The sequence below is a fragment of the Seriola aureovittata genome, chromosome 14, assembly GCF_021018895.1.
Source record: "Seriola aureovittata isolate HTS-2021-v1 ecotype China chromosome 14, ASM2101889v1, whole genome shotgun sequence".
In the NCBI taxonomy this organism is placed as follows: Eukaryota; Metazoa; Chordata; class Actinopteri; order Carangiformes; family Carangidae; genus Seriola; species Seriola aureovittata.
This window is the reverse complement of record NC_079377.1, coordinates 21,951,407-21,971,713: the sequence shown is the minus strand read 5'-3', so window position 1 is coordinate 21,971,713 and position 20,307 is coordinate 21,951,407.

Below are 20,307 nucleotides of genomic sequence, written 5' to 3'. Positions count from 1 at the left end.
CCACATATCCTCTTAGCTCCTACAGTAAAGTGTCTGCCAAGCTCTTAACCCATCTCCTGCTGCTTGGGTTGTGTGTGAGACAAAGCGAGGGAGTAGGATGTACACTGAGTGAAACGGGGAGACAGATGGAAAACTGAGAGAGCAGGGCAAAGACAAGGAGGGACGAACGCAACGAGATGCGGAGCATATGGAGAACCAGGTGGAGAGAAATCCTGCTTCGCTCCACTACCGCTCCTCGCCCGTACATCATGCCTACGCTCCTCTTAACACCTCGCCACTTCTCAAATCATTAATTAAACGGCATCGGATCTGCAGGGCTCAGTGAGGAGCAGACATCAAACACAATCATCCAGCTGCTCCCCACATGCTGATATGATAATAATTCTGATACTGATATTTATGATTATAATACAGCTGAAATGGTAGTTATTATTAACAGTAACTGCCAGTTAATGCAGGTCTCTGGGATCATGTACCAGCCAGTTCATCTGTAATCGGATTTAAATATGAAGGGAAAGGACGACCTGTGACAGAGTTATTTATTCATACGCACGCTATCATAAAGACGTGTGAAAAGGAGGATGAATTAAAACATGCAGATGGATTACACATGTTAAATTAACACATTTATGAAACGACTCTGTATGCATCAGTAAAGGCCCATATGAAGACGGGAGATTCTTAGTAATAGGTCTGAAAAAGAGAAACGCAATCATGTTTAAAGAAGGGCATCCAGGAGGCGAGTGGCTCGAGGAACAGAAAGGTCGTCGGTGAGTTGTGGCAGAATTGTCAATGCAGGGAACAGAACAGGATGAACTAATAGATTTTAACCGATTCTTTCCAACTCATGGCACCACTTGAAAATCTCAGAACTGTTGACGGCCCACGTCCGACCCGCTGACATTTGACCCGGAGGCCAAATAACGAACTCTCAGAGCACTGTTTTATTCTAATGATATAACGATCACCGTCATGCTGGTTAAAATCAGTATTACTCTGCGAGCCTTATTATTGATACTGAACAGTGATTGTTAAGTTTTCACACTAAGTGAAAACCTTAATATTAGATTTAATAACAGACCTGTGATGAATGATAAAGCAGTTTATTGAATCAAGCCTGTTTTTTTTTTTTTTTATAAAAAGAAAACAAGCTCAGTTAAACTAATGTTTGTGATTTCTACTCATAAAATGACTATAATAAAATCAATACATAGGCAAATGGATGACGCAGGTGTGTTAATAAGGCAGGATTCCCCTGAAACAAACACTTTATCTCATTTTATCTCTTTTCTATACTCGACCCATGTGAAACAGCTTTGACTATAGATCTGAAGGATGATGAAAGTTCTGCAATATGCGCTGGGGAAGAACTCAGTTATTAATTCAGCAGCAAGAAATCAAATGTTAAAGTCAACCTGATTCAGCTGGAACCCAGCAGTGGAGAGAGGTTTGTCTTGAGCCTTACACACACACAAACACACACACACACACACACACACACACACACACACACACACACACACACACACACACACACACACACACACACACACACACTCCTGCCTCTAATGAACATATGCCTTTATGATATAACCACTTGTATGTACATACTATAAAACATCTGTAAAACAGTTCCTCAGTTTGTCCGTGCTGCAGCTGGTTCATGATTCTGCGACTGTTAAATTACTGTAATTTTTCCTATCATAGGTTGAAATACGTACAGCAGCGATGAGTAAATTAGTGCAGATACAGAGCACATATGGGAGCGAGTCAGATAACGTTACTACTGAGTAGTTGCAGCATTGTGATTCAGCACACACTGTACAAAAGACAAAGTTGAGACGACTCAAAATTTTAAGGCAACAAACTTCAGAAATGTTTTGAGTAAGTTTGATTGTAAATGCAGCACGTTAATTTAGTTAATTTATTACAAGTATGAGTAACATTTAACTCAGATCTTTTACTTTTATTAATTTACTTAAGTTAAAGTGACCCATATTTCTATTATCTACCCATTTTTTTTTTTTACTGCAGCAGCTGTTTCTGTTCGTCCCTGGAACATTGTTCTTCCAAATCACCAATATATAACTCACATCTTACAGAAGAACGTTGCAGGAAGTGTCTGGATTACAGACTTACAGAAGGATTTCAGTGCATATTTAAAATTAATGCAATGCATGCTGGGAAGTACAGTATATGTGAAGAAGCTAACAATGTTCCTAAATAACTTTAATCGATGGAAATTTTGTCATCTGAACTCATGATTATTACTGAAAGTGATGATCAAACAATTTAAACTTGAATCTGATCAACACAAGTTAGCAGTTAGCAGTTAGCAGTTAGCAGAACTTTTTCCATTTGTAACGAATCGCAGATTAAGAATCTAAGTTATCAGACACTGGCTTCATTTGTTGGGACAATTTTAATTTTTACTTTAAATGCTGATAATTTAAGTTGCTAAGGCCTGAAAACACCAAATTTTTATATTAACGGCAAAGAACATAAGATGCGGTTTTTACAGTGCAGTCCTATCACACTTGGCCTTTGCTGGCCATATTTCATGATATGAATCTGTTAACTCCCATTTCATAGTTCACTAATGGTGCAGTGCAGATGGCTGCTCCAAATACTGATTGGTCGGATGTGTGTGTGTGTGTGTGTGTGTGTGTGTGTGTGTGTGTGTGTGTGTGTGTGAGGAGCTGATGACATGTAAACTTCACAATCACAGATTCCTTTGAGCAAACAAAAGAAGCTAAATCACGATTAGACAGGGCAGCTCCTCTGCCGGCCTGACAAGAACTGTAATTTTTGTTTTTAAAATGTAATCAAAGCTCTTGGATTGGCTTTGATTGTGCTGCGCAGCTAAAATGACACAGTTTCTGTTTCCACAGTCATAAACAGAATACCAAATGGCAGCGTGAAGCAGCTGCACTCGGAAACTGAAAAGGCTTTGAAGAACATTTAGAGGCTTTTTTTTTTTTTTGTTCTGATTACAAACCAGTCAATCCCAGAAACGTTTAGATGCTTCTTTGACTTTGATGTACAAGAGTCCTTAGAGGTTGCCTCCAAGAATATTTGATCTAGTAAGAAAAATAGCATTTGGTCACACCCTCTGCATAACTGAGGATCAAACCAGTTATGGTGTTATTCTGTTTTACATTAGTGCTGGTCATTTTCAGCATCAACCTGCTGACAAGCTTGCTTGTCATGTAGGCAACCAGACCACCTGTAAACTTGTATTCATACTATCATCCAATCACCCAGACAGATACAGATCAGGAGCTTCAGTTAATGTTCACATCAAGTATCAGAGTGTGATCTCAGTGATTTTGACTGTGGCGTGGTCGCTGGTGCCAGACGGGCTTGTTTCAGTATTTCTGAAAGTGCTGATCCCCCTGGAACAGTCTCTAGAGCCTAACAAACACAAACTGTCCAGTGAGCAGCGGCTCTGCAGACAGAAAATGTCTTGTTGATGAGGAGAGGTCAGAGGAGAAAGGCCAGACCGGTTCAAACTGACAGAGAGGCTACAGTAGCTCAGGCAGTCACTTCTCAGAATGAACAACACGTCGAACCTTTGGGCAGATGGACTACGACACGAGAAGACCACGACAGGTTCCACTCCTGTCAGTCAAGAGCAGGAATCTGAGGCTGCAGTGGACACAGGCTCAACCAAGCTGGACAGTTGAAGACTGGAAATATGTGGCCTGGTCTGATGGATCTGGATTTTATTCTGAAGCTGCAGAAACATCAACATCAAAGCAACGGTCGTCTCAAACTGGTTTCATGAACATGACAGAGCTCCGTGAACTTCACCTGATCTGAATCCGACAGGACACCTTTGGGACGTGGTAGAGTCACAGTCACCACAACATGGAGCAGGATCTACCCAGTATTTGTTTGGTGTTCCTAATAAAGTGCTCAGTGCGTGTATTTATTCCACTTCTTTTTAGAAAACTCTTCCCGTGCGGTGTGTTCAAGAACAGCCTGTCATTGGAAATAAGTCAGCTGCCGAACAACAACACGTAAGGTACAAACCCAAGTTTCTGTGTACAAGCTCAGTGTGCCAGTAAATTCAAATGAATATTAAGAAAATGCCACATTTCTGTAAAATACATTTTACGTTGAAATGAAATGAGATGGGTAATTATTCAGAAAACTTTTAGTACGCTTTAGAAAATACTCAGCGGTAGTATGAAATATTCATGATTTGTAGTTAATGGGCTTAAACATCCAAAACACCACTATGGTCCCTTAAAGAGCCCCTGATGAAATTTTTAGGGTGTGAGACCTTCCAGAACGAAGGACGACAAGAGGGAAAAATCATTTTTAAAAACTTGGAGGAGATCCAAGCCTCCCTTTTTCATTTCCCTTATCAGCGCTCGCAAGCGACAAACTGAAATGCAACAAATGACAAATTTACAAAGGGACAGGAATACATTAGACAGACTGCTCGCTGCATGGCCCGGACTGAATGCAGTCCTTTCATCTGCCCGGGCTTTGTCACCACTTCTTGATTATCATTAAATGGACATGAAGGACCCAATTTTAGTTTGTTGATGATTTAATACTTTAATGTTGGCTCTGTTTGGAGCCAATTTTCAGTCATTTGTGTTTGTCTCTTCCTAAGTGTTTCAAGTACATGTTAGTTTTTGGCAGAACCGTTAAGAGATGGGAAAAAAAATCCTGCTATTAATTTGAAGGACACACACACACACACACACAAACAAACAGAAAAACAAACGCACACACACAGGTATACATGAATTGCAGGGCATGCAAACTCATGCAAGCTATGCAAGCTCAAATGTACAAATATCTCTTGCACCCACGCACGCACCCACCCACGCACCCACGCACGCACACACAAAAAAAGGAAATACAAATTTTTATTTAATGTCTTTTTTCAGAATAAATGTGCAAAACTTATTTTGCAATTTCCCTCTATAAAAGTTGTCGAGAGGGGACTCGGCTGATGTCTACCAACACAAACTTGGACACTGGTCCGAACTTCAAAATTCACCATGTACTGAACCCAAAACTTCAGAACAGTTTTTAACACCCTGAGGCACCTGGTCCGACACTTATGAGCTGGATTTCTTAGAAAGTCTTTGGCTGTTGCACTTCAGAATTCAGAGAACGTAATAAGGACTGAACCCACGTCCTCAAAACTTCCAAGGACTCCTCTAACACCTCAAGCTAGTTGTTAAAAGATATATGTATATATACCGTATATTTATATATATGTTATATGATAGATAGATAGACTGTAATAGGTTATAGATTAGTAATTACCGAGTGAGGTAATGTAACTGTTTTAATTCCTTCAAAGTAATGCAACTCATTACATTTGATTTTTCTGATGACTTTTCAGCAACACTGATTCAGTCTCTTTGTCCCGTGGAGAAATTTCAGCACCTACTGACCTGACCAAGTTAATATTTAATGAAAACACGATGCTGAATTCAGTTAGTGAGTGTTGTTAGAACTCACACACCGACCTGACCCACAGATTTGCCAAAAGAAGACGTTCCTGCACGATGAAAAGATGCAAGAGAATTAATCTTATGTTGCACACATCAGCTTTTGATTGAAAAAGAATATATTGAGATGTAAGCTCTTTGCAATCATTTTAGTGACCTTAATTTAATTACACATTTTTCTCAGTAAAAATAAAATTATATTTACTTAGTAATTTAATATAATAGGATTTAACTAGTTACTCCCCAACACTGTATCTATACACTACCACTCAAAAGTTTTAGCTCACCCTCATTTTTCCATTTTTTCCCTTTAATTCAAGAAGTTCAAGTGCAGTGGCGTGTCGCTACCTGGTTCCTATAGGCCATAAATCTTTCAGCCCAACACTGTGTATAAAATGTTATTTGGTTGTGTGTGTGTGTGTGTGTTCAGTTGGCTGCAAGTGTGGCCAAGTTTTAATCAGTCAAATACACAACCCTCAACATGATTTATATTTCTATACAGAGGGGCTTGAAGGGCATATACTGTGTAAAAATATATACATAGTTCTATAGAGACATATTCTTTCCAAGGTGAAAGAATAGAAGAGTTTTGTAGGTGAGAGGAAGCTGCTTGTGTTCTGACCTGAATGAAACAAGGAGCCAGTGAAGTGAGGACAGATCCCAACCCAGCTCAGAAGTGTGTGACAAGGAGGGAGACCAAGCATGGCTCTTAAAAAAAATTATGTTTTGAAAATAATGTTTTAATCAAATATATGAAATACAAATGTGAGCAGGTCAGTAATGAAAGCAGTGTCTGTGTGAGTGGTGTGTCTGGAGTGTGTGAGCGTCTGGGTGTGAAGCACGAATCACAGCGGTTCTTTCAGGGCTATAGATCCGTGAGCGCAGCCTGCTCAGGTGCACTGAACCTCTGACAAGGTCTCCACTCCGCTCTCTGACTTCCTGGATAAAAAAGGAGGAGCGCAGCCAATGGGAGGAGACGAGATAAGGTCTACCCTGAGGCTGGTACACAGAGTTCAAGCTTTGTAATTCCTACAAGAGTTTTGGCAGCTGCACGTTGGACGGACTGGAGATTTTTTCGTGCTGCATTGAGGACGAACTGTGCGTTACAATAATCGACTCTGTAGGTGATAAATAGATTTATAAATGCATCTGCTCCAGCCTGCAGGGGCCCTGCAGAGAACCAGCTTTAACAGTCACACACATGCAGGTCCACATTTGGCTAAAATTAAAAAATAACCTCCAGATAGTTTTAGATATGATTTTAATATGGTTTGCAGCATGACCAATGTGGGACCTCCAAAATGCCCCTACAGGTAAATGTGAAGGTCCACTGTTAGAACGGTACACACACACACACACACACACACACACACACACAATTAAAGCCATTCATTACATGCTTCCAGGTGCAAAAGCAATAATGCAAACTGCAACAGGTTAATCCATTTCTTCTTTTCTTATGATGTGACGATGACTTTAACATTATCATAATAAATATAAATACATGAAAACACGGTTTATAAATGACATTACTAATCTTAAATATTTCACAAGAACCAGAGCTAGAGGATTCAGAGCTTATTTGTAAGGCTTCTGGACTGAACATTGCCTTGCCACCAAATCTAATTAACAAAAAACAATCCAACCGCTCTCAAACTCTGGGAAAGCACTTCAGTGCACAAGTCACATACAGTGGCACTGCAATAAAATGTGTCATTGTCTCAGTTCAGCAAAAAATAAAGTTTTTACTCTCGCTTCTTTACTGCAGAGCTCTTTGCCCCCAGAGACAAAAGGAAAAGTTAAGTTATCTGATTGATCGTCTTCTTCCACCAAACAGAAAGAGAGAGACAGAGATAGAGTCAGACGGCTAAAATTAATTTCAACACAGATGAAAAATTGCCCCACGTGACGACCTTCAGTGCAACAGTGAGCAGAAATACAACAGAGAGACAATGTCAAGTGCAACACTGCCATATATGTATGTGCATAAATTCAAGCCCCAAACAAAAACACTCTTAATTAAAGAAGGTGGCGGCAGAGGAAGATGAAGGTTTGAACCTTGTGGAGTTTACACAAATCTTTCCTGCAGGAATGAATCAAATCTCATTAATTAAACGTGTGCAGTGTTTGGATCTGTTCACACAAGAAAAATGTGTGGACAAAGCTCAAAGATTGTTTTCTTCTTGGGTCTGAGAAAAAGGAAACAAACTGCAAGTCTGAAATTAATCTTTGTGTAGCTGTGACTTTCCAAACATATTACTCTGTCGCTAAGTGACGCACTGCACTTTGAAAAACTGTTTATCTTGTGTAAGTTCATCTCTACTCCAGATCTGGGTTCAACAGTAGTTCAATATCTTTCAGTGGACTCAAACTGTGGTTAAATATGATCATACTGTGTTTCTGCTTTACAACATTCAGTTATTCAGATCCCTCCAAACAAAAACTAAACTAACTAACTAACAGAATTTGATATTTAGAGCTGCAGATATAAATCTTATAAATAAATAACTAATCCTGTTATGTTATGACAATGCTATGGTAAATGTTTGGATAGGTTTCGGCACAAAAACAACTTGGTTAGGTTGAAGGAAAGATCATGTTTTGGGTTTAAAAGTACTTCAACAAGGTCAGACGACCTTTGCTGTAACATCACCTGACTTCCTCCTTCGCCCCCGTCATAAATACTTTGACCACTAGAGGGCTTTGTCGCTTGAAAGTAAACAAGTTGTTTTGGGGCTCATTTGCATATTGGATATTTACCATTTAATATATGATACTGTGCATGTGAGAGGACACGATACTGTCAGTCCATCTTCGCTGTATCTTGCATTTAAGTATTTTTATACTATGATCAACACGAACCCGTCATTATCTCCCTGCCGTCAGGTACAGAAACAGTTGATTTACAATGAGCAGCTGACGGCAGCTCAGCCCCGACATCAATGCCGCTAACAGCTCTGCCGATACTCTCAGTGCTGACTGTGACGAAACACAAGCTGTAACGTTTTCCTCCATGTGGCCCCTGATAATATGAATAATGAATATCAGTAATATGAACCCCGTGTGCTGCTGTGTGTGTGAGGCTGTAGAGTTGGAAAGCTAATTAAAACCAGTGTCATTCAAATACTAATGCATTCACTTCTGTCTGAATTACACTGGGGGAGAATAATGTAAAGCGTGAGTGACGGTTTAACTGATCCATTAAACCAATTATGTGAGCCTACTGAATATTTAGTAATATAATGTATAAAAGCATGGAGACGGAGAGGTGGACAAGAAGGAAGAAGAAAACAGAGGAATAATTAAGAAAAACATCAATGTCAGACTTTCTCCTCCTGTCTACTGAGAGCTTTATATCACTAATGTGCAACATCTTTGGACAACTTTTAATGTGCCATTATATAGAAAGATAATTCCTTCTCTCCACTCCTTTCTTCTTCTTTGACTCCTCTCTTCTCTCCATGTCGCTCTCAGCCCTCTGTAGCAGCTTTACTTGCCATCACTGTAATACCTCATTAACCCTGTGAACCTGAAGCCACTGATGCACAGAGAGCTCCATTATGCCATCCTGGACAGTTGTTAGGGATCTCCATTAATTTGTCCCCCTCCATACTCGGCTTGTTTACTGCAATAAAACTGCCCAGCGGTAGGCATATCAAACAGCCTGGTGATTAAAGGTGATTAAAGTGGATCTGGTTACAGAGGACGGACTCAGAGCCTCATAATGCTGCGTGTGGAGGCAGCAGCTTTTACAGCATCAAAAGTGAGAGCCTGAAATTTGTTGACTGAGAAGAAGAAATTGTGAGGTGTTTAATTTAGTTTTAATTTAGCATCACTCTGACAATCTTACATGGGATTTATATTTTATACAGGAATTTGATGAAACAGACAGGAGGGAAGGATTAAGACTTGTTGTCCCTCTGTCAGGAGGTTTTCAACTTCTCTGATTCGTGAATGAAGTCTTAATTTCTGTAGGTTGGTTAACCAAGCAACCAACCAAGCAACAGGTTAACAAGATATTAGATATCAGGGCTGAAACAACTGGTCAATTAATCAATAGTCAATTGACAATTAATCAAACAATTTAGTCATTAATCAGGGAAAAATTAGCATTAAAATGATCTCATTCCAGCTTCTCAATTGTGAGGATTTGAATTACTTTACTTACACAGTATAGTGGAGTTATAATGAATGTAATTTTAGGTGATTAATTGACTATTTGGAAAAAATAATCATTTGGGTCTGATATTTGAACTCTCTCAAAAATGACATTTGAAGCGTGAGAGAAAAGAAATCAAGTGTAGAAATATTACTTTTCTTTTGAGTTTTTACTTAATGCCATGTTTGTTTTTCTTTACATCATAACTCGTACTGAACTGAAATTACAGCCGAACATCACAACTTGAGAACAAAGGCGACAAAGAGAAGCTCTTCTGTATTGTAACTTTCACAAAAGAAAGACGTTTTTTTTTTTTGTCAGCAGGAGATTGGTTGAGAGGAAGCAGGTGTTGGCAGTGACAAAGAAAAGAGACGTCCAGGAAACAGAGACACAGAAAAGGCGAGAAGAAAGAAGTGAGGCAGACAGAGAGGAAATCGTTAGCCTGGATATGGATGGTCAGAGGGCTGGAGAGCAGAGGTTATCGCTGCCTCTGATATAAATTCCCCTGTTCCTGATCACGGCGTCCTGAGCCGGGCAGCAGAGATACACGCTGTGTGGAGAAAATCTGCAGAGCAACCGCAGAGAGATCTTTACTGCCTTCATAAATTTAGTGCAGCACTCACAGAGAAATGGAATAACAGCCAGAGATGTGGGGTATTTATGGTGCTGCTGCACCCGACGACAAGGAAGAGAGACGAAACAAATCTGTGGGGTTGAATTCACAGAATGATTACAAACAGAATAACCCCACTGCAGGGGTCAGAGGTCACCACTGTGACTGATTTACTGGCCGAGTGTAATGTTGTTAACAGAGATACTGGACAGAGAGAGCGATATTAATCTTTAAACTAGTTTCACTGGGCGATACGATGTTTGTATTTGGGGAAAATAATCACATCTGTGCATTTTGTAAAACGTGGCACTGACACACCACAGGGTGGTTACGATAAAGCCGGAATAGACATATCAAATGGTAAATACTGATGTGCAGGAAGTGTATGAAGGTGTCCTTGGTTTCACTGGCTGAAAAGCAGACCTCAAAATGGTTTTAAAATGCAAAGTAAATCAATCACTGTGCCCATAAACCAGCAGATCAATCTCATGTAAATCAAATAGACTTTTTGAGACATTTTGTCTGCACATTTTTTCTGGCTTTTAATTTAGGCAAAAACAAATCAGGGGGAAAAAAAAAGTTTATGAAACGTAAAAGTAGCAGCAGTCTTACAGTTTTTAACATTTTGTTCTGGTTTGAACTTGAATGGAACAGTTGAAAAACTAATGCATTAAATTATCAGTTTCCACGAAATAGTGTGATGCATAAAATTAACTACTGCTTTTCAGTGGAAAATATGGCTAAGAAATCAGCCTGTAAATGTTTTCAAGCTCATGTGATAGGTTTTTAGCATGTTTTAGATATTTACATCATATTTTTTTATGTATTATTACTTTTTATGCAGCTTATGTAGGTTTATTTTATTTCATGTTCATCCTGGCTGCAAATGTGCGCAGCAGATGTGTCTTAAAGAGCCACATCTGGCTGCATAAAGCTGAAAGCGCTCCACACTGCAGTTCACATTCACCCACTCACACACACACACACACACACACACACACACACACACACACACACACACACACACACACACACACACACACACGCACACTCAGACATCACCCCCGGGACCCTTCGAGATGAGGTCTGGAGGAGCCGGGGATCAAATTAGTGAACGACCCCTCCTGAGCCACCGCCACCTTTCACTTCACTAAAACCTCTTCAGACAGGGTGACCCATCTCATTTCATTATTCAACAATAAGGGACACAGAGCTCTGCATGTATGCTTGAGTATGAACTATATTCCCTTTGTTTTTCTGACTATAGGTTTACCCTCTGACTCTCTTCCCGTTGTCCAGCTAGTGGAAGTCATAGCCCAGAGCAACGTTTTCTTCCAGCTGAGCGACTCCTGTCAGTCACTGCCGGTGGGTCAGCGATGCTTCGAGATCGTTAAGGCTCTGAGGCATCCTGGCGCGAAGACCTGCACCTAATATCACGCTCCACAACCCCGTCAATACCCCGCAGCACCACGTAAAAAAAAGAAAAGAAAAAAAAAAAAGAGGCAAGCTCAACCTAAGTGCTCCCAGAACACCAAAGGACACACATTCATTCACCCCGCTGCCAACTCAGGTCAAAGCCACCAAGAAGAAATCAGCTGTCATCCGTCTGGAGGGAGATGTAAGAGCAGTCAGTCAACAAGCAAGGCGGTCAGACATTCAGTGAGTAGGAGAGCCATTTAGCTAGTCATGCAGTCAGTTAGTCAAAGAGCCACCGCTTGTACGACTGAGTTCATAGTTTTCTTGCATCCATGTCACAAACAACTGTTGTTCACATCATTAGTTGATGGTGAGTAGCTGCTTCTGGTTCATAGCTCAGGGTCAAAACAGTGCAACTAAAATGCACACATCGCTTCTGACAAGATTATGATGGTGATACACTGAGAGAGATTTAGTCTTTTACAATTTATCCAAGGTTCATTAAAAAAAAAAGCTTTGTGTAACTGAGAATCATTCACAGAGGAAGAACATAATTAAACTGGAAAATAATCATAAAACCATAATGAAACTGAGACAGTGTACAAGCCACGTACACATCAGGCCGACATGAAGTAGTAATGTATTTTAGTTTTTGTTTTTAATCATAATTCTCAAGAGGAAGCCATCCTTTATTTCATTGAACTTGTCAACTTAGAATATGACAAAAAAAACCTTTCAATCTTGAATCTAATAATACAATTTTATTTGTACAGTAGATTTCTTAGAAAAAAGTTATTAAGTAGTGTCCTACCTGATTTTATGCAATTTTGAAATGACTTATCTTATTAAGTTTGTTTTGAAATGCTATTTTAATGTCACATTAATGTCCTATTTTCTATGTATTTCCATGCCTCTCTAAAGCACTATATAAATAAACTTGCCTTGCCTTAGAGGGAAAGGAATAATGCAACGTGGAGCCTAATATTTGGATCATAATTGGTTTAAAATATATAAATATAAAAATGCTTCATACAGTATAGATACCTCAATCAGTTGGTGCGTGTAATCAGCTGACCGTATTACCTCATGTAAACAGCTGACCTGAAATCTACAATTGGAGTAAAGGGACGTGTGCATGTAACCGCAGCTGATGAAATAAAAATACAAGAAGGAAAAGTAAATGAAAATGTAACAAACACCACGACAAACATAAAATACCCAGAGAGGCTAAAATAATGTTTTAGAAGAAGTTAAAGATGTTATTAACGTGAGATACACAGTCTGGGAACAAACAGCAAAGGCCTGGTCACCAGCAGAGCAGAGCCCCATTTGTTGATCAGGGGGGGAAACACATGAGGAGTCCTAAAAAATGAGAGATATTTTTGAGTAAGGCCAATTCATGTTTGAACGTCTCAGAGATACAGAGATAATAGCTTCACTGGTAGCAGCCAGAAAAGACTTGAATGCAACGCAGCCGCAGCTCATATCTCCAGGGAACTCTTGTTGGCATGAAATCCATCCACTGCTTCTGTGGTTCCACTGTGTTTTGATCAACTTCACCCAAGCCACAACACTGCTGCTGTCTGTTCTGGTAACCTAAAACTATAAAATGCTGAAGAAACTGAACTCCAACACTTCATCGCAAACTAACTCCTGCAATGCACTGAAATTTAGAAGTTGTTGCTACAGTAATCAGCCTCTTCATTGTTGGATCTTTAAAAAAGGGAACGAGAGTCACAATCACTCCCTTTCATTGATGTTTCTTAACATTATTCATGTGGAGATTGTATTCAAGGTAATTGTGTGGAGGTTGGCTGTAGCACAAAGAAAACAAACATTTCTTGGGGTCAATAATAGAAAAAAAAACCTGCCGTCGATAATGGAAACGAAGCCACTTCTGTGAAATGAGCAGCACAAGGCGAAGCTGCACATAAACCAGAAGTCTTTATGTAGACGAGCGCTGTTGTTTGTCATATTCTTTAGGGTGCGGGCGGTGCAATTAATTGAAAAAAAAAATAAAAATAAAAAAATCCAAACTGCATGAGGATGCAGTTTTCTGGAAGGGTAATGCTTCAGGCGGCCCAATAAACAAAACAAGCCTGTGCTGTGCTGAGACCTCTCGTAAACAAGTCAGTCTGCATGTTGCAGGATAATCTTTCATTCATATTCAAGGTGACCACAGCCTGAACCCTAGCATCTCGTTTCCTCTTTTTCTTTTTAGCATTTTAAGAGGTTGACAATGAAAAAAAAAAAAAAGGTCTTGAATAACAATTTTCAATTTTCAAACAGCTAATTAAATTGCCCAGACGCTCAACCCATCCAGAGGTATTTCTTACCACGCTAAATTCCCATCGCAGAGTGTTCTGGTAATGACATGAAATGTTTCTCTACAGAAAAACTCCACAGTCTCTCGGAGTATTTAGTGAAGCTGTCGGTTTTTCATTATTTCAGTTTTGCTGAGAAATCATGTTTTTGGCATCAGGTTAGTGAATGGCTTTAAAGGTCCCATATTTTACACTTCCCAGTGTTTTACTTGACGTGTTGATATCCATAAGAAGATATATTTGTGGATTTTACATCTCCTCTCTCTGGAGCTCCACTAACAACAAGTTAGCAGACTGTTTTCTGAAAGATCGAATAAAAATACAGCAGATTTCAGGTAAACACTCAGAGAAACCAAATCCTGAGAGGTTGGATGGGTGGGCGTGGCTTGGGGCATGGTTGAGAGTGGTGACTGCTTTGCTGTGACATCACAAAGTTACAGAAGTCGTGACGGCTGGTTTTAAGGCTCAGTTTCTGAATACAGGCTGTGTGCATTTCTCTGTGGACTGAGGCTTTGATATTTCACAGTATTAATATAAAACCTAGACCTGATCTATAATCAAACATATGGAAATCTACCTTTACACAATATGTGACCTTTACATATATTGAACAAAAATACTCTTTCATGAGTTGACATTAAAGATCTAAAATTTTTTTTATAAACACAAACGGCTTATTCCTCTTAAATTTGTTTAAATCCGTGTTAGTGAGCACCTGCTCTCTGCCCAGGATAATCCCTCCACCTGACACCTGTGTGGCATATCAAGATGCTGATTACACAGGAAGATTATTGAGGTCAGAACATCAGCAACACTTGCAGTTTACAAAAGAACTTTATAATTACACATACGTGTCTCGGCTTGTGACCTGATGAAGGCCACAAGTAACTGTGCAAAGGACGTGTTGCACTGCATGAAGCTCTCGTTTTCTAATCCATGACCCCCACCCCCACCCCCACCCTAAAAAAAAGTGCTCATCTGTAGCCCAAGTCACGTGAAATCCATAAATGATAAAACTACACATTTTAAAGTGGCATATTCTTGGGACCAGCCCAAGTCACACCTGTGCAAAAATCATGCTGTGCAATCAGCGTCTTGATAGGTGACACCTGTCAGGCAGATGGATGATAAATGCTCACTAACACGGATTTAAACACAGTTGTGAACAACAAACAAGCCTCATGTGGGTTTAGAAAAAGTAGAAAATGGGAGCAAAAACAAAAATGTTGCGTTTATATTTTTGTTCAGTGTACTTATAGATAGCCATGAGCCTCGGCTGCCGTTACCATGGAGAAGCGACCACTCAGAAGGTGCGAATCAGAGCTGTTGTTGTAAATAGGAAACAAAAAATTGTGACAGTGTTGATGAATTCTTCCAACTGACCCAGAATCTGACGGTGGACTCATTCCATCTTATTAATATTTCACATGAAGCGATGATATTTTATACTCAGTGGATGTTTCTGATGGAAATTATCTTTGGAGGTCGTAGCTGCTTTCTCTCCAGAACCAGATATTCCCCAAAACAACTGTTCATCTCTTGTATTGACGATTTAAGCTAGGAGACCTTCATGTTTGTTCAGAAGTGCTCCAACTGATGTTCTCCCAGCAAAGTTGATACAGGAAATAATAATAGCTCAAACCCCTTAATCTGCCAGTACACCACTTCCAAATTGGAGGCTTGTGTTATAGCAAAAGCGCATTAAAACTGCGTCTGACCCAGTGAATACGAGACTGCTGCACAGGCTGTGTCTGCTCAGAGACTATAGCTCCATACACATTGTTGCTAAGTCACAGATTTACATCGAATTACATGGTATGAAAGCAATAACCCAATAGTTCAGCTGTAGAGATTTGTGCTCCCCCTGTCTCTGTTGCTCTTTTTAATTTTTTAGATTAGAGAGCAAAATGTTCAAGAATGTCAATGAGCATAAGAAATAATACATTTCATTCTCATCTTCACGGCTAAATAAAGACCATGTCTGGCCTTGGTGGGAAGAGGGTTATTACAGGTTGGATGATGCATGTTGATCCTTTCAGATCGTCCACAGTCGCAGGTTTAACAGACGATATTGTGCTGGTTTGAGAAAGGTAAGTTTTAATGGTATTTTCTCACAGTAAGAAATGGACTGGGATTTTATTCAAGCCTTCATCATCCTTAAAATGCTTTCACATTTATGGTGGAGAAAAAAAACATATTTACTTTTTCCTCCTTTCAACAAGTTGAAAACATCCCAGCTCATCTCTTAAACAAACCAAGAGTCTTTTCTGTTTTGGCCGACCAGTTGGCCGGCCAAAGCAAAAGCCCTACACAGGCTGCAGCAGGTGTTGTGAATATAAAGTAGAGTGGGAGTGCATCAGTCATTGGCCGGCCTCATTTGGTATGCAAAATAAAAATGAGTTATACAAAACGAAGCCTGGCAGGAGACTGCAGACGGGCTCAAATACAGCTGCAAAGCAAAGTGACAAAGTCAAAAAAAACAACAAAGAAAAACACAATGTCAAAGCAATGTCAAGTTGTTCGAGCCAAATTAGTTCATCAGCTGTTCGGTTGTCAACAGTCTAATTGAATGCAAAATGGATGAAGTAAACCAAAGCCAGGTGTTTACAATGAAAGTTAAATTATTAATAATATTCAACCCCAAATCCATATTACCTGAGGACGGAGTCTCAGACCTCTGTGAAAGTCTTTTGACTGTGACACGTCAAGAATGAATTTGCTGTGACTTTTCCGAATCCTCCAAAGCTAAAAGTTGTAATTAGAGTAATATTTAAAAGTTGCAAGGCAAGAGTGAAAATTTGAGACTGTTTAAGGAACCTTTTTTTTCTCCATACAGATATTTTATAGAATGGAACAGCAACAACAACAATAAAAGTACAACACAATATCCAGTTATTATCAGAGATAGTTGCCCTGCTCCACTTTTGTTTCCTTAGCAGTGATTATGCTCCAGTCAGAAAAAAAAATGACTTCAGTAACCTCTTTGGATCTCAGGAAGAAATGGCCGTTGTGTGCAGTTAGCTACTCAGGGAGTTGGAGGTTCCTCTATAAACATTTTCTACTTTTCTATTACTAACCCTTTTTCTCTGGAAAAATTGCAAGAAAACTCTTTAAAATTGCAACTTATCACAAATATTGGGAGACTGCTGGAAAGTGCGTTTTATTTGTGTGATTGACAAATCAGGACATTTGCTAATTGACACTAAAGAAAAATTGCAGCTGAGCAGGGGTGGAGCCAGACATCGGACACATTCGAGTCTTAACGCAAACTTAAAGGGCCAAAAATGAAACTGTCACATCTTTTTCTGCTGGTTGTCAGGCGACCTATAGATGGCGATATTTTCCCCAGTAGCAAAGAGAGCTCCATTGATTTGCGGTCCAGTCAGAGAGACTGAGGGGAAATGACACAAAGTTGAAGTTCTATTATAAACTCTGAAAGATTCAGGGCTTTCGGGAAAACATCCGGGGCAGGGGCCCTACAAGCTGCCCACTCGCTCCGCCTATGCAGCTGAGGCTGATGGGAATGCTGTTAGTTATGCAGGTATTTGTTCATAAAAGTATCAGTCGGAAACTTTGACCTCATGATGGCACTAGATTAAAATCAGGGGATTTCATCCTCTGGGGACCATGAATGTTGGCACCAAATTTTATGCCAATCCATGCAGTAGTTGTTGAGATATCTGACCGACCTGCCATAAGACACACGGACACTCACATCCATACAGACATGCCACTAACATGGCAACAGAATTCATGTAATAACACAGCGATAAAGCAAAGAAGCTCATGTTTATTGATCTGCTTAGACAAAGATACAATATCTAACAACAACACTGAGATGAAACGAGTTAACTGGATGGTTTCAGTTCCACATCAGTATTTAGAGATTGAAGCAGTTGATGACACAGAAATATTTACAAATGTAGAGTAAATGTTGTCCTTGCAAATATTCACTGGCAGCTCGGGCATTCATCTACAGTAGTATTGACAATCGTCTTATCACTTAGACAAAGGTTAGTGAGAGGAAACAGTTCATCCGAATGTAGACACCAAATTCACAGATGAAAGACATAATGAGAATCCTGTAAGTGTAAAAGCTCAATGTGGTTTTTGCCTAGTTCTGTCTCCAGCTTCCAGACAAACAGATGCACAACTACAACATTTTCCTTCCTGCTTCTCTCCCTCTCACTTTCTAAAGTGTTTTTAAAACAAAAACTCTGGTGCCAGTGCGATGCAGGCAGGATTAGCCGGTATCTCTGCTCCCTCTCCACACACAAGCCTCCCTCATTCACATGCCGTCCGCATCTCTGCCTCTGAAAAGCCTCTCTAACATCACCACGTAGCTGTACGCTAAGTCATCACGGCGGATAAAACAAGCACAGTCACATGAACCACGAATGGTAATGTTAGCTGTGATAATCCTGATAAAGACTGCAGCACATTCTCTTTCTTCACTCGCCAGAACTGAGATATTTACCCAGCATTCAAATAAGAGTGTGAAAACCCAATTTAGACAGAGAAATTACTTCTCTCACCTTCACATTGTGTGGTGGTTTTCAAATGACAGATGACTGTGGAGTCGTCGTGTCAGACTTTTCAAACACACACACACAGGTCCGTGTTTTTACTTAGTCGTGGGGACCCGTCATTCACATATTACATTCCTTAGCCCCTTACCTGAACCATCACACCTGAACGCCCAACCCTAAAGCCAAGTCTTCAACGTCCTCAAACAGCCATTTAGACCAACGGGGTCCAGCACGAAGCCGACGGACCCCACAAGTACGGTGGGCTCCCGGTTTTTCAGACGCCACGAGTATAGTAAAACTATCCCACACACACATCTGTTCGTCACGCAGGAGACGCATCACTAGTCCTCCTTTCCAGGTCTTTTTGTTAAATCACACACTGGAAACTTAAAAAAAAAAGTTTTTTTCTGACTGTTTCTTTCTCTAAAATAATGTCCTATGTTTTTCTGTTATTTCCCACAATTTCATTTCTTATTTTCCTGCCATTAAACTTATTTTCTAATCTGTTTCTTGACTTTTAATTTGTGTTTTAAATGTCTTTAAATGTTTAAAATGTGTTTCCTTTTTATTTCCCTCTTTAACACATTTCTGAATATACTCAAAGTTTATGTCAATATTCGTGGCAAGAAAATCAAGGTCATATCACAACTTCAATTTGGTTAAGCCAACAACGATCACCAAAAAAGTACACAAACAGGGTGTGTCTTTACTTTATAAACAAGAAGGGATTTTTAAAAAGTCAGACTCAACGAGCAAAGGTGCTTTTTGGAGTCAAGAGCCCCAGAAGTTGCAAACAAGAAGAAGAAATTCACGAGACTCTGAGTCCTAAATGAGAAAAAAAACTTAATGGTGCTGAATTAAAAAGTCAGTTAATCAATTCATGAATAGAAAGTTAATCAGCAAGCATTTTCTGATTATCAAATTATTGTTTCAGGCATTTTTTAAGCAAAGATACCAAAGATTTGCTGATACCAGCTTCTCACATCTGACGATTTGATGCTTTTCTTTGTCAAACATGATATTAAACTGATTCTCTTTGGGTTTTGGACTAAACAAGACGTTTGAGGACCTCACCTTGGACTGAGGGAAATTACAACAGGGAAACCAATTAATTGATTAATCGACAAATAAAAGGCAGATTGGTCGATAATGAAAATAACAAATAACAAAGACAGACACTTAAATGGCACAGGAGTGGCCATAATTGAGTGTGAAAGGACATCAAGAGGAAGGCGGCGCTGCAGGAATCACAGAGATCAATGAAGAGGCATTGTGACACCTCTCCAGTACAGACATGTCATCTGTCTTCACGACGGAATATTTATAGATCAGACCATAACTACTGAAAAAGATGTCTGGGGTCAGGTTAGCTGAAGCGTATTGGTGTCAGTCTGCAACACTAAAAGCTTTGGATTTCTCTTTCTTGTACGGAAATAAAGCCTCTTGAATTTAAACTGGAATTTGGCACCAAAAAAAAAAAGAGGGTGAAACTGACGATTAATCCAGCTTCCTCGGGAGACAGCGCTCCCCTGATGCTGTGAAAGAGTTTTCACTCCTAAATTTTACTTTCTAACTTCCTGTGGGAAGAGGACTCAAGACTTTCACATGTGGAGGTTTGTAGGGACGTTCCCATCCACCATTGGGGCAACACCTGACTTTATTTGAAAGGCTGGTTAAACAGGTGTATTGCTGCACAATGTGTTGTGTGTTTCAAATGCAGCTTCAGAACAAATTAAAAAGCACATATTTACAGATGTTATATTGAATTAAGGCTTCTTAAATCATC